The sequence below is a fragment of the Peromyscus maniculatus genome, chromosome 17 (assembly GCF_049852395.1).
Source record: "Peromyscus maniculatus bairdii isolate BWxNUB_F1_BW_parent chromosome 17, HU_Pman_BW_mat_3.1, whole genome shotgun sequence".
NCBI classification, from domain to species: domain Eukaryota; kingdom Metazoa; phylum Chordata; class Mammalia; order Rodentia; family Cricetidae; genus Peromyscus; species Peromyscus maniculatus.
In genome coordinates this window covers 62,912,431-62,929,242 of record NC_134868.1, presented here as the reverse complement: position 1 = coordinate 62,929,242, position 16,812 = coordinate 62,912,431, and positions in this window count along the sequence as shown.

Here is a 16,812-nt window from a genome sequence, read left to right as displayed (position 1 = left end):
AAATCAACATAATGTAAAACCCATCTTCACAGGAGCTCAGATTGGCTATGATCTATGATCTATGCCTCAACCTGAGCTGACAGCTCGCCTCGGGTCTCCCCTGCTCTGAGGATATCCAGAGTTCTCAATGGTGTCAGGTCATGGCTTTGACAGTGTTTATCACAAACCCCCCTTGTGAAGTCTCCCAAAACTTCTCCCTCTTTCATTTGCCTTGTTTGTTATGCTACTAAATGTATTAGACATTATGCAAATGAATACTTAACTTACGAAATGCCGAGTTGATTTTCAAACATAACCATTCACAGTTAAACAACATCCTATTTGTGGGCCAAGTAGACATATTTCCAGTGATATAAAAATCAACACCTTAAAGAGTCATGAATGTTTACTAGGGAGATGGAGTCAGATTGGATTTCAATGAATCTATCCCTACTCACCTCTCTCAAACTCCTTTTTCTAGTGAGACTAATATTTTATCACTTATCCTTCGCAAAGCAATTCACTGATGTAAATAAAAAATGAACAACAGGAAGTTGTGCTAAATAAAAGGCAAATGAAGTAAGTGATGGAGCTAGGAACTGGATTATGGTTCACAGCCCCCACACATAAGGGCTTAAAACCACCGTTAACATCCTCTCCAGAGGATTCTCTGGTGTCCAGAGGCACCTGAACTCACATGCATATAATCCAGACAGACATATACCCATATACCTAATTAAAATAAAAAAATCTTAAATTGTAAAAAAAATTAATTCCCTTATTATTTAGAATATTTCATATTGTATTAAACAATTTTCCAAAAATTGATAAGAAGGGGGCACTAAAATGCTCCAGCCTTTTAGAACAATACTACAATGGGTGTCTTCTCATGTTTTCTGTTAAAAGATACTTCTCTGTTACTTAAGCCTAGTCCTCTGTCACACTTGCAAGTCTTCCTGTAACACACAGTACAGATTAGCAGCATAAGTCATAAAAACCTTGGGAAAGTCAAGAAAACTTGGGGAAAACTTATGGCTGTTGTTTTAGAAAATCCGCAAACAAAATAACTAGTCACTTTCCGATTGGATTTGAGGTTTGCTCCAGAGGAGGAAATGTACGCCTGGTATTGTAAACAGTAAAGAATATGTGGTTCAGGAGTTCAAAGGCCCTAGATTGGAACCTACTATTGTTTTGTTGTTGTTGTTAAATGCACATGTTTTCAAACTGCCTTCTGAATAATTATATCCAGAGACTAGTGCTACTTTCAACCTTGGTCAAAGAAGCCCCTTTTTGCATTGAGAAGCTGTCAACGCAGACTTGGAAGTGGTCAAAATGCTAAGGATAATTAACTGTTGAGTGTTCAGCCCTAAATGGAACAATATACCAATACCCCACACGACCCAAAGTTTGGGGAACACTATAGGAGAGGAAACAAAAGACATTTAAAAGGTGGAGAGGTAGAGTACTGACTTCGAAATGTCCTCTGGATACAACATTGCACTCATGAACTCACAGCAGCTGGGGTTTCCTGCTCAAGATCTGAATAAGATCAAGCCAGTCAGCATCACAGCATTCAAGGGAAGCCCATGAAGCACCGATCCTAGCTGAGGGGATATATGCAACTGATGGAAGTTCATCCTGTTTTAGTGTGACCCTAAAAGTTGCCATATCTTCATAGGGGATGGCCCCACACCCATGCATATGTAAACAATACTAATCAGATTCAATGACTTACAAAAAAGAAAAGGAGGAGACAAAGATGGGAGGGGTGAGTATTGGAAGGTCCTGAAGTGTAGGGGGGGGGGGATTTGAGTTAGATATGATAGAGATATTCTGTAAACATGTATGACATTGTCAAAGAATAATTTTTAAAAATTCAAAAAAGAAAACCCCCTATGGAAACCTATTACTTTGTAAGCTACTTTAAAAATAAAAATTAAATTTAACAAAATGAAAATATTAACAGAAGTAAAGATGAGCCACAAAATGAAAAAAAAAATAACATAAATAAAAGAGCCTGTTGCTGCATGCAGATGGGGCCAGAGAGAGTTGCTTTGAGTGAAAAATAGCACAGGTGACAACTTATTCTTCTCTCTATAGCCAAAACCATGCTCCTTAGTTCTGAGTTAGAAATGCACTAACTAGGAACCTAGAAATCTTAGTTCTATCAGGTAAGGAACAAAAGTATGTTAAATAGATTTAGAAAAGGAAAGGGATACTATTACCCTTTTCTTTCTCTTTCTTTTTATTTACTCTTTGTGTCTTTCACATCATGCATCTCCATCCCATTCATTTTCCTGTCCCTTTATATCTGCACTCTGCCCTTGCAACGTGACTCCCCCACCCCCAAATAAAATAAAGTTTAAGGGAAAAAAGACAAAAACAGAGAAGGGAAAAACAATTTTGTCACGGAAGCTGCAGTGTAACACAACGAGTCACTCAGTAAACCCTTTTATCCGTATATCTTTACTTGCAAGTGTTCATTGCAAAGAGCCTGGTTCTAGGACTCTGGTTTCTGCTACACTATTGATGCTGGGCACTCACTGGAATTCCTCTTGGTTATCCTGCTGTTGCCTTGTGTTGTGGAAATCCTGCAGCATTGGGTCGGCAGGCAGGACCAGTCCCTTCATGTGCTCCAGCAAATCACAGACAGGGTGGATATTGGGGTGGGCCAACACATAACCCTGGGTCTGGGCCTGGGTAGTTGCAGGGTTGGTCAGCCTGCCAGATTTCCCTTGTCTTTACCAACAGGGTGAGCTCTCCTGCATTGTCCAAGTGAGTTCACCCCTTGCAGTGATGAGCAAGGGGCGGGGCCAGTTCTCCTGCTTTCAGGTACTCAGGGTCTGATATCCCACACCTACACCTTCAAAATCAGGTCTACTGTGTCGCCCAGGAGGGGTGTAGCGGCCACTCTCCTGGGTGCTTCAGCTGATAGGGCAGGACCAGTTCTCCTGCTCTTGGGACCACAGGGCCAGCTCTCCCAACTGCCTCAGGCATTGATGGGTGTGTATGGTTGGGGGCCACTCCCCTGCCCATGCTGCCACATGACAGATGAGTAATGGGGACAGCTTCCCCATGCTGACAACTATGGGCTGCCTCACCAATGTGTCTTCCAACAGAATTGGCTCTATTGTGCTGCCTAGAGGAGGTGCAGGGCCCGCTCTCCTGAGTATTGCCGCTGGTGGCAAGCAGAGGCAGTGGGAGAGCTGTCCTGGTTACTCATCTGTCATGTGGCAGCATGGGTGGGGGAGAGATGACCTCCCCACCCACCCATCAACACCAGAGGCAGGTGGGAAAGTTGACCCTGAGGTCATGAGGGCCAGAGAGCCATTACCTTTTTAAGGAGATCCTTTAGGTAAGAATAGCTTCCCCTGGAGCCACTTAACAACATCCTGAGAGCTGTTTGCCTGGGGCTATTGTCTTATTGCTGCTGGTGTTGGTTCCATCCACATCACTCTCTCCAGCCTCACCATTACTCTGCTGAAGGACAGATTCAAATGTCCATTTATTCTACTGACTGGAACTTGTTCTGAGTGATGCTCTATGGGTAAATAAGTACAAAATGCTTTCCATTTGGACTGCTGCAACAAGATTTATATATTCATCATTTCAGAATTATATAGCATGAATATAAAAGTGTATTGTTTGGCACAATAAGAGAAAAATTATATAAAACTGTCCATGCCACTTTATGCATGCTTATAATAATTTTCTTATTATTACTTCAATCCTTAAAATTTTTGAATAACTGTTCAAATATGTATAGTTGTTCAAGTATCTATAATTCTAAATTAAGCTATTTATATCTTCCAGACTGCATTCATACTTTTTTCAAAAAGAAAAAAAGCCATTATCTAATTTTATAATAAAGAATTTCTTAAACCTATTTGTTGCCCCAAATTAAAAGATAAATTCCTTATATTTATCAGATAATTTTTGGTTTGATAATACATTCATATTATTTCTTCTTGCTTATAATTTCTTACAATGTACCATATATATGCATATTGATTTTTGATTTGTGTATGTGTGCTTATTTGAGACAGTTCTATTTCAAATAATGTCTTACTGCACTAATAGTCTGAAAAATTACTCATAAGCAAATGCATTGAGTGATGGCAAGAACAGCCAGACTCTGGATCAGACTTAAGTTACAAAGAACTTTGTGAGCTTGGAATATATCATTCCACCAATTTCCAGAAAGAATTGTGAAAGTGTGTGTTTTTCATAAACATCTTTCTCGTGATATTGGAAATAGAGTTAACATATTTGCAGTATGTCCCCATACCTTATTCTGTTTAGTTGCCAGAAATTGAAATAAAGCAGAGCTACAGAAAAAATACTGGAACACAATCAAAGTAACATGAAGAAAACTGAATGCAGCATTGTGCCTCCAGATCTCTGTAGAAAGATGATACAGTGAATGGAACAATTTGCAAGTTACATTGACCTGTACAACTTTAGCTTTCCTCATTCCAAACCAAAAGTAATTAAATGTGGCCATTTCCCTTTCCATTCTATAATGACTTATGCATAGATCTCAATAAAATCTAAGATTGCAAGGTAAGTTAGAGAAGATGTCACATAAGACTCTGAAAGCCCCCAGATGGTCCATCAACACTTAATAAGTAGCAGACCTTGAAACTGCCATGAAGCTGTGACTCCAAAAACTATAGTGACTTCTATAAATGGAAAACCAAAACCCTGTAGGATTTGGCACTAGAGATCTGTGACACGGTTCAGAAATTCAGATGGTGGTATACTACCTAGACTCACAAACATGCATGCAGTCTGCCTTATAGACTCACAGAATCCTGACAACAAACACAAACAAATGAGTATGGTATTGCATATAAAATCTTTAACACAGAACCTTAGTGACTGTCGGTGTCTTTAATCTTCTTTAATGCACTTGGGATTAAAAGTCATTAGCCTCTCCCATCTGCTCACATAATTATATACAAGAGGAGTGAGTCTCTGTCCTGTGCTTGCATACTTTTCTCCACACTCACTGGCCTCCAGGATCCTCTAAACAACATTTAATAAATATGATAATTTAGTAACAGCCAGGGCAACCTGGTTCTGTGTGAAAGATACAAGTTACCTAAGTTTTTCATGCCTTGTGTTCTCTACACATGATGGCATTATCAGTACGACATGTTGTAAAGATAAAATAGGTCAGTCCATGTGAGAACGATACTACAATGAGAAGTAGCCTTAATCACAGAAAATAATGTCAATGGCTACTATGATGAAGATGACTGTGGTGCTCACAGTGGTGGTAGATCTTCCCTGGGATGCATTTTTAATATAATATTCTGGTAAAACAGATACACAAGTATTTGGAGCACAATAGGACTCTGTGGATGTATGCTGAAAGAATGAGTCTCTGACAACGATTAATCATGCTAATGATGCAGCCATGAGTAAAGCAGTCTTCCAGATGAATACACACATCACCTCACCCAGCCAACGGTCTCAATAAGTGAATAGAGGCCTCCTTTGGTATACTGCAGCTTCAACCCAACCCTGGCTGATCTCATTTTCATTTGATCAGCACTCTCATTAAAGAACACTGATCTTCAAATGCCAAGTTCAGATTATCTAACTACGGTCTGAAGGAACTGACCATTTTGACCAAGCTCATTACATGTGCTTGAGGGAAATTGACTGCAATGATATCTTATAGATGTTAGTGAGAGAAGACAGGACTTTGACTGCAAAGTGTTCAATACTTAGACAACAACTCTAAACCAACAGATGCCTCTGAGCAAACAGGAACAAAACAAAAATCCATTCTCTCCCAAGACTGTCATATACCTGCCTCAGCTCATGACAAGACCCATGCCATTAAAGGTCTTTATTATCCACTATTGGCCATGACTATGAGTTTTCTAGCTTTCCCCTTTAAAAGCACACCACTTTACACTTAGTTTTCATTTACTGACTTTTTTTTTATGTTCATTGGAAGAGTTCTACAGGTGTGACAAACACCACAGTGGCTCCTCAAGAATATTGCTGTTCTCCTGAAAGATTTTTATTAAGAATTTGAAGCAATTGCCTAGGACAAGAGAGAGAGCTGGTCTTGTGGTCGTAAGAATGGGAGAGCTGTCCCTGACCCCCACCAGCTGCAATACTTGGGAGAACAGACTCTGCACCTCTCCAGGGTAGCACAATAGAGCCAACTCTGTTGGCGAAGGTATGGATGAGCCAGTCCCAAAGTATTGAGCAAGGGAGAGCTGCCTCTATCTGTCCCGTGGTGGCATGGATGGGGGAAGAGTTGCCCTCCCCCCACAACCTATCAATGCCTGAGGCAGGTGTGAGAACTGGCCCTGAGGTCACAAGAGCAGGAGTGCTGTTCCTGCCCACCACCAGCTGCAACGCTTGAGAGATCAGCCCTGCACCTCACCTGGGTGACACAATAGAGCCAACATTGTTGGCAGAGGTGTGGGTGAGCCAGCCCTGAAGGTGTGAGTATGGGAGAGCTCCCCCCATCACTGGTCTGTCATGTGGTGATGTGGGAGGGTAAGAGGTGCCCCCTTTATCCCTGCCTCCTACTGCCTACAACAGAAGAGAGAGCTGACCCAAGAGCTCCCCCTTACCAGTTGCAGGACTCAGGAAAGAGGCCCTGCACCTAGCCTAGGCAGCACAGCAGAGCTACCCAGTGGTCGAACAAGAGAGTGATCCAGCCCCTCCTCTGACATGTGGTAGTGTGGGTGGAGGAGAGATACCCCCCATCTCCCACTCATCAACGCCTGAGACAGGTGGACAAGCTGGTTCTGGGGTCATAAGAATGCGAAAGCTGTCCTTCCCCTTGCTAGCTGCAATACTCAGGAGAATGATGGCTCCTGTATCTTGCCTGAGCAACATAATAGAGCTGGCCCTAATGGTGCAGGTGTGGGAGAGTTGCCCCTGAGGGTGTGAAAACAGGAGAATTGGCCCCACCCCTCACTCATTGCTGCAAGAAATGAATTAGTTGGGACAATGCTGGAGAGCTCACCCTAGTGGTGAGGAAATGGGAGCACTGGCTGGCAGACCAATCCTACAGCTGCCCAGGCCCAGATCCAGGGTTATGACTTGGCCTTCCCCAACATCCACCCCACCTATGATGTGCTGGAGCACATGAGGGAACCTGACCCAAAACTGTAGGAACTCTACAACACAGGGCAACAACAGGATGTCCAGGAAGAGTCCTAGTGAGGTCCCAGCATTGATAGTGTAGTAGAAACCAGAGATCTTGAACCCGACCAATGACTCTTGGTAATGAACACTTGCAAGTAAAGATACACGGACAGAGAGGTGCACAGTGTGACTCGCTGTGCCACACTGCAACTTTCATTAGGAGACTTTTTTCTCTTTTTAATTTTTTTCTCTTTAATTTTATTTTATTTAGGGGGCAAGAATGGGGGTGCAGATGTGAAGGCATGGGGAAATAAATGGGATCAAGATACATGATGTAAAAGACACATAAAATAAAAAGGGAAAAAAAGAATTTGAAGCAATGAAATGTAATTCTGCAAAACATCTCAAGGTTGTCAAAATCCAGAGATGCAAGTGGATTTCTAGTAGCTCTCAAATTCACTTTTATTTTTAAGTTATTTGAGCAAACAGAATAGCTGTGATTCTGAACTGGTAATCATAGTTATAAATACACAGAGGGTGGCTATTCTTCCTCAGATACCTTGCTCGCTACATCTCAAAGACATTCTAAGCAATTCACTCTCAGATGGTGTGCTTGGTGCCATGTTGTAGGTAGCACAGATTCCTGGGAGCAGGTGAGATTTAGATGCAGGTGGTCTTGCCTCCATGCCTGTAGTCTTGTGAATTGTTACAGCAAAGGGAAGCTATGCACAGCAGATACTGATGCATGCCAGTCATGCTTTGATTAATGACAGTACGACAAGACAAAATACCCTGAAATCATGAAGCCAAACAGTACCTGCGACCAGCTTTTCAGAAGACGGCTTTAAGATATGGCCACAGAGGAAGAATACTTCTGTTTCATAGAGGAAGAATACTTCTGCTTTTGAAGTAGCCTTCACAATGGCAACGTTCTTCATAAAAGACGACAGTGAAAGCTTCTTCAGAAAGACAAAATGTTGCTTCAAGTAGTTTATTTTCTTACATTAGAGAAAGGAAGTCTTTTTGTCACTTTGGCTTCTAAGAGGCTGGGAGAAATGCTTCAAGTTAACTATAGCATGCTTACAAAGATAGTTGCTATTAGAATCATTTTGCTCCTGTCCCCACTATGGACTGGACTTGTGTTGTTATTGTTTTTCCATGTAATGCAATTTAGTTAAAGCATTGATTTAATAAAAATATTGAGTGTCATGACTTATGTATGCTCATTTTGACGTGCTGGGAGTAGTTCTGATCTTTTGCACAAACAACCAAACTGAACAGCAGTGGATGGCATTAGGTTTTCCTTTGATTCAGTGAAAGCCGGAGTTTTATTGCAGTGTGATTCAGTGCACACCTAGGATGTTACTATGTTAGGTTTGGTTGGTAAAAAATGATAAGATTTGCCCTATTGTGGTTCTGCCGGACTGCTCCTTCCTTCACTTCATACCTAAACTGAAGAGCTTCCACACAGTCCAAGGGTACCACAGCTATTAACCAAGAGTCCCATACAAATCAATCATGCTGGATTATAATTATCACCTTATTCACACCAGACTAATAAAAGAGGGGATCTCTGACACATCACTCTGAGCAAAACTGATCCAAAGTCTTTGGTAGCAAAGAAGGCCTCTTGACTGTGCAGGTTATGTGCAAATTGGCTGAGAAAGACCTATAAGAGAAACGTGTGGCCGACTTCATGATGATGAGTATTGAAAAGACCTGAACCCCTTGGCTCAGTTGGATGGAGGAGAAATAACACTGTAAAAATATATGATATTTATCATATATTTCTAAATGTTAAGTTAGCATTCAACACAAATGACTATGTATTTGTGGAACATATGGATTCTATAGGTAATTCTTCCCAGTGGGTATTCAATTATTCGAAAAATATGAAAAAGAAAAGTTCTTTGCTCCACAATTTATCTTGTTATGTAATTTAATAAGAACCTGTATTTTTGTTTTTCCCTCTGCTTTCTAAAACAGGATCTCACTTCCAAGCTGCCTAGGAATTAAAAACACGTAGCCCAATGTGCTCTGGAAATCTTTGCAGTCCTATTGTATCATCCATCTGAATTCTGGGGCTCTAAATGTAAAGAATGGGGCAAGTTCTGAGTGTGTGAAGTACTGAATGCATGTGTGCTTTTCACCTAGGTATGGCCATGTCAAGGACCCTGGTCTCAGATTCATGGGAAAGTGGTAAAGCCTTCCTATCCAAGTGTAAATATTGATGGTATGTGCAGAAAATATCTACCACAGTTTTCTCCATCTGGATGCTCATGGTGTGATGATTTCCCTCAGAGAGTGCTCCTCCTGAGATTAGCTAATCCTGCCTTCCAGGTACAGCTGTGTGCCATGAACTCTGTCTTCCATTTCATCTGTAGGTAACAACCCCATCCCCATTCAACTTTATATAATAAACACACCAAGCTTCCAGGGTACTATGTTTCCTCTATCAGAGATCCCTGTCCACCAACCCCAACTTTTCTATCCGTGTATCCATCTGTCTGTTTTTCATTCTGTTGACATCCCAGTCAGGTCAAGCAAATCCTTGAGGCCATGGAAGAATGTGGGATGATCTAGGTTTTTCAGAGTAAAAGGAAGCTAGCTTACTAGACCTCTGTCAACTTTGTTTATTTATATGTGACGCTGAGGCACTAGGACTCATACATAGTTCCTCTGAAAAGGCAGAAACTGTGAAATTGCAGTAAGTTTTGCTGTGAGGAAAAGATGAATGAAGCATGTCAACTTTGTTGGACAATGAGGAATCTTAGGACATTTTAGTGTTTCCTTCAATATACATTAGTACTTGATTTGGATGGCATTAACAGTTGGGTATGAAGTTTTCCTCTTCATTTCTCTGTGATTCAGTAAACTTAGTTAAACAAACTAGGATATAACAGAGAAAATAAGATATTGTGTCACATGCTAAGGCCTTATTACCTGCTGGGGAATGGGTGGAGCAACAAGGTGGGCGTGTGGGAGTACTAGGAATGGAAAGTCAAAGCTGACATTTACTTTAAAAATGGACAGTGAAATAAGAAAACAAATATGCTGCTTCCCTCCAGATGAGGATATCTACCCTACAACAAAGGGGTGTATGCATGCTGCTAGTGAATGCCCTTGAGGTATTTTTTTTCCTGACATATACTCTGTTGAAATGTTATTGATCTTTTGAAATATCAATCAGATGTGGTTTGGTGACCCCTGCCCTTGGAATTCAGCCAATGTGCTTCTACATAGAAGAAAAATGCCAATTTTCATTATCATATATTGCTGATAGTATAAATGAGTATAAACTTTCTGAAGGTAGACAAGGAAATGAATATAAACACTCCAGCACATTGATTCTCAACCTCTGGGTCACGACCCCTTTGGCAAACTTTATCCCAAAAATATTTACATTATGATTCATAACAGTAGCAAAATTACAGTAATGAAGTAGCAAAGCAAATAATTTGATGGTTGGGGGTCACCACAACATGAGGAGCTGTACTAAAGGTTCACAGCACTAGAAAGGTTGAGAACTACTGTTCTAAGATATTGCAGACACTGCATTTAAGAATCTACAGAGATGATCAGAGTTGGGGGGGCATGCTTTGAGAGGTATTGATTAACTATCATGTGTGAGGGGCTGGGCTCAATCTCCACACAACAAAGCAAAGCAAATGGAATAACTATAATGGAGGAAACTGAAAACAATATGGCAAACAGCAGAAGGTGAGTGCAGCTCATGGCATCTATATCGTGAATATTATATAAACTCTGATGGCTTTAAGAAAAAAAGGGGCAGGGAAAGCACTCATGCTGTATTTTTTGAGTGAATATCTACATAAAAATAGTTACTATGTGTGGTCTACATTAGTTGATGGTACATTAATGCTACAACAATATTTTCAAAGGATGCCCTAAGTAGAAAATTGTCTTAGCATAGAAAGTGTCCCTCTTAGAAAGCTGCCCTTCACATGGTTATTATCCTACCTATTTATATAAAAATTCTACCATCTTTCATAGAGTGATCTTCCATGTCACTCTGGGAAACAATACTGAACCAGATGTTATAGGAAGAACTTTCAGGTAAATAAGTAGCCTTGGTAGGTAGGCCAGGCTAGAAGTCGGTCTACACTGCATCCTCTCATGTTTCAAGCTGAGCTAATTTGAACTAGTAAGATGTTCACAGTTTAGAAATAAAACCTGGTAATAATCAAGTATAACCTCCTAATCAGCTTGAATTATGTGTGTTTCAGGCAGAGACCTTTGAGCAACAATGTAACATTCCTTTAGTAGTGTTTACTAGCAAGGCACAGCCATGTGTCTTTGAGTGTCAGTTAGCACATAAACAGAAACAAAGAGAGCTGGAGATACAGCAGAAATTGGTCAAGTGTTTGCCCAGTGTGCAGGAAGCTATCTTCAGTCCCCAGTACTGCATAAAACCAGACATGGTGGTTCATGTAATCCAGGAATCCCGGCACTCAAGAGTTGGAGATATTCCGGGCAGTGGTGGCACAGGCCTTTAATCCCAACACTCAGGAGGCAGAGCCAAGTGGATTTCTGTGAGTTCGAGGCTATCCTGATCTACAGAACGAGATCCAGGCCAGGCACCAAAACTACACAGAGAAACTCTGTCTCGAAAAAAGAGTTGGAGATAGAAGCATCAGAAGTTCAAGATTGCCTTCTTCAATACAAGGCCAAAAAAGACAAAAAATACAGAAAGAGCAATTAGGGGGACAGTGGCCCCAGTGCAAAATTCTGTAGTGCTATGGATGAAGCTTCTGTGAATGAATAAGGAAGAGCAATCACAGACTACAGCCTCTGTGGCCTCAAACAGAAGTAGCTGCAGAGAACCAGCCTCTCAGAGATTATAACCATCTCTGTCCATACATGGAGGGCATCATGCTGGCTCATGGTTCTGCTTCTAGGATCTTCCAAGAGAGTGGAGCCATGAGGACCCAACAGTGCTTCAGTATTAAACAAGTGACCTCAGTGAAGGAAAGAAGAATGCAGGGAGCCTGGCCCGTGCAACTAACTAGTCACAGTCATGTGCAGAGCCCCCCTCCTACCACTGACACTTGGGGTCTTGAGCAGCACATGGCTTCTGGTGCAATTTGGTTCTTATGCTGAACTAGCTAGAGATGTCTGTGTCTCGATGGCTTTCACATTTTTTTTTCAAACTTGAGCAATAAGATGATTAGAGAGTTGTATCGATTTTCTGATGTTCTGTTTGTGTGCATTGGTCACAGTGTCAGAAGAGGCAATGGATGCAAAGAAAAACCCAAGTCCCAAATTTTCATACCAAGTTCGTTTGTTCTTTCTCTTTAATTTTAAATTATCACTAGCCCATCACACACTCTAGAGAGACAGCACTATGGAAGATTTTTTGCTTTAGAGTAACTTGGTACACAGCCTGGAGGTTGCCTACGAAGCAGCCTTTCCTATCAACAAGACAAGCCCCACAGAGAGTTGATGAAGGTAGGTAGGTGACCTGTCTCTTCAGCCTGGGACCCATTCCTTTTGGAAATGGGGGAGGGGTTAGCAAAGTAAGGAAACTATTTATTGAAAATATATTATATAATAAAATGCCAGAAATGCTCCACTAAATTATTCAAAAGAAATTATTGACATATAGTTCATTTCCTCAGAAAGAGAACTAATGTATTTGAATTTTTAAAAAGATGGTGCTCTGTGCTCACTTAGACTATCAAAGGAGTTTCTCCCATATTCTCTGAAGTGAAGAAAAATAATCAATAGGGGGAAGAGCATACACTGAAGAAAGCTAAAAATTCCATAAAAGTACATGCAGATTTTAAAACCCACTCAGGGCTTGGGATAAAGCTCAGAGGTAGAGATTTTGCCTAGTATGCAAAAGACTCTAGGTTCAGTCACCACTGCCCCAAAAGAAAAAATAAATAAATAATAATAATTAATAATAATAATAATAATAATAATAATAATAATAATAATAACATTCCTATTAGTTTGTCCAGTTTGGATTTTTCCATTTAAGGTGAAATTCATAAACAAAGGGTATTCACAAGATAAATTCACCAAGTGAACACAAATCTATCAGTGGATGAAGGAAAATGAGTGCTTCTCCTGGTCCTTGGTAAGATTTAGTCTGAAATTTCATGGAATGGTGAATTCTCATCTCTCTCTCTATCAAGATATGAAGGGGGTTTCTGCCATAAACTTTCAGCAAAGCAGTTCTTTTAGATCCAGGTTGGTTTCAAAGCTGCATAGAATACCCAGGTCCTGAGGTTTTTGTGTGTCTTCAATGGAGAATGAGGGTCATGATTTATGATGTGAGGACTGTGTACTTTCAAGCTGGGTTAAGCAAGGCTCTGTGTGCCAGGACTGGAATTGAAAATTCAAAGCTTCAGGAGGGCTGATGCTTACATAGCCCGTGACTCAAGGTCTAATTCTGGCAGTCACTCGGCCATTATTAACGACTTAATTATGTCATCTGTAAAAGTAGACTTGGTGAAACATGAGGCAATAGAAAACTCCAGAAAGAAAATGATGAATTTGGGTCTGTCCTAAGAGTCACTTGGGCAATGCTCTTCAAGGTAAACTTGCAAGTGCGTCTGAATGCCTTTAACCACATGCATCAACCTCTGAGCTGGAGTGGAGATTTGGGAAATCCCTTCACCATGCAGGCTTCATGTATCTGGCTAACTTAATATTGTATTTAAGAGAAAGTGTTTTGTTTCATTTTAAACATTAAGCCTTTCAAAGATTCAAGGGTATAGTTTTCATAGTCTTCCATATTCCTACAAGCTTGAGCACTTGCTGTAGGATGTATAGATTCATATTTCACATAATTATTAAAGACTGGACATTGTGGTGCAAACTTGTCATCCCAGTTCTTGGGAGACTGAGACAGGAAAATTGTGAGTTTGAAGACAGTGTAGGCTGCATAGCAAGACAACCCCCTGCAAATAACAACAAAAATTAATGGGGAGAATTCAGAATATAAGTTGGATCCAAAAATCTCTATGAATCCTAGTACTTGACCAGTGAGTTCTGGATTGCAAAGCAGTGGGGTTTTCGGGTAAACTATAAGACTCACAATTAATTGAGATTTAAAACCAACAAGTGCATTTTTAAAATATGACTTATATGATGCTTGGAACTAATTTACCTTAAACACGGTGTTTTGTGAAATTTTGTTGGAACTTAACTGCCAGTTTCTTGTCTTCTAAGCATGGCTACACTCTCTACAAGCTTATTTCAGTAGGTTATTGTCTAAGTGGTCTCTGGTCCTCTTGTGGTGAGGTCATTATGGCGCTCACTTAAAGCATGACATGAACCTCTATTTACCATTCCTCACCGGCACTGGAAAAGCTCTTTCAAGCACATGTGACATGCATCATTGCCAAAGTTGGGAAACATGATAGGAATTTACACCATCCAAAGTGACAGAATTTAAGTGTTGCAGAAACTTCTAAACAAAGATTCCTCCATTTTCAGCTTTCTTCTTTATTGCCAGGAAATTAGAAGCATTTTCTATAAAGAATGACTAAACAAGAAAATTCTCATTTTCAGAGTTTTCTGGTCTGTTTTATTGTTCTGATGCTAGTAATTTGAGCTCATGGCTTCAGACATCCTAGATATGCATCCTTGCCACTGGATGATAACCTCGGTCCTTTCCCATTCTTTTAGCTTTTTGTCTTGAAATAAGGTCTGACTATGGTGCTCAACCTGGTCTAAACTGATATTGTAGCTCCCTTAAAAAGCCTTGAACCAAAAGAGCCTTGAAAAGATGACCCCCTGGCTCTGCCTGGTGAATAGTTGGGAGGACAAGCCTGTTTACCAGTTCCATTTTCTTTTACAGGTTTCAGACTCACCTGTAGGCTGACGGTCACTGTCAGGAGGGTCATTACAATAACTTAGGTAGCCTTAACAGGTATAATACCTAAAACTGAGAGTGATTTGTTGTTGTTGGTAAATTTTTTGACATATTTATTCTCAGAAATAGTTCAAGTATATTTTGTGCCTGATGGCAGGTTTGCAATGTTTACGAGGACTGAACAGATTCAGAAGCTCAAGGTCATTCTTGGATACCTAGTGAATCTGAGACCAGTTTAAGGTACATGAGACCCTATGTGAATCTGAGACCAGTTTAAGGTACATGAGACCCTATGTTAAACAGAGAGTGAGAGACGGAGACAGAAAGACAGGGAGAGAGAGAAGAGAAGAGAAGAGGAGAGGAGAGGAGAGGAGAGGAGAGGAGAGGAGAGGAGAGGAGAGGAGAGGAGAGGAGAGGAGAAGAGAAGAGAAGAGAAGAGAAGAGAAGAGAAGAGAAGAGAAGAGAAGAGGAGAGGAGAGGAGAGGAGAGGAGAGGAGAGGAGAGGAGAGGAGAGGAGAGGAGAGAAGAGAAGAGAAGAGAAGAGAAGAGAAGAGAAGAGAAGAGAAGAGAAGAGAAGAGAAGAAGAAAAGGGGGGAATTGAAGACGGCATAGAGACATTCACAAAAAGGACAGCCATGCTATATGCAAGCGCTGGTTGACTTTGAACAAACTCTATAAACCACAGAGCCTCAGTGTCTTCATAAACAATCAGCAATCAACTTATTTTGTTGATATAGAGCCTCATGCCCACATCATCTAGCCTAGCATCAGCCATAGGCACAAAAGCTTGCTTAATACATGTGATTTCCCTTTTACTCTTACAAATCTCTAACATTATGAGTTCTATGTTCTCATTTTGATTTCAACTTAATCTAAACTGCCATGGAAGGCCTTTGGATTCAACCTACATTCCATTGAATAGGGTCTCCCCAGAGCTGGTCAAATAATTTGAGTCTAACTTCCCTAAAGTATTATATCCTTAGGTACAATCTATTATAAATCTTTTCTGAGGTGGAACAGAATGTTCAGGAAACATGTAAACCTCTACGACTTGCCTTCTGGTGGCCACCCTTTAGATCACTCCCTAAGCCTAATGGTGGCACACTCGACTCTACATTCATTTTAGTGATAAATGGTCACTAGAGTTCTAACACACCGGGTTACTAACAGCTCCAACAGCTAACTAGTGGTTCCAATTGCTTCTCCCAGCCACTTGTAGTAGGCTTGGAGTCTTTCTCCTCAGGCTTACTTTAAGAAAAGGGTCTGTTGGATAAATCTTCAGAGGAGAAGATAGTTGCTTCTTACTCACTCTGCTCTGTGAGATAGGGACACAGATCCCGAGACAGGAAAATAATGCCAAAAAATATGTATCACAGAATGAAAACAACAATTCAAAGAGAGAAAGAGGTCACAGAGAGAGAGGGGGGTGGGTAGACAGAGGTAGAGGCAAAGAAATACAGATTGAAGCAGAGAATCCACAATACCAGATACCCTTTAAAAAGAGATAGCTTTAAAGAAAATACAGAGTCTTCTTCAACTTTATCATTAATCTATTACATGATTTTTTTTTATTCTTCAGTGACCATCTTTGTCTTGCCACACTTCCTTAGGGCATAGGGGTGTGTTTTCAAAGACTCATTTCTGCACCCTGTGACAACAGCTTCTTAAGGAAATCTCTTTAGACCTGAAGTAACAAAACTGAAGAATTAGTGCCTTTTGAAAACTACAAATAGATCTAATTACTTCCTCTTTTGACAAAGAATGACCAATTTTCGCCTACACTTTGGGCATTGAATTTCATTCTCACTTTTCTTTTTTATATGTAAATATACTTCATCGCATGGACAAAAATAAACTCCAACAAA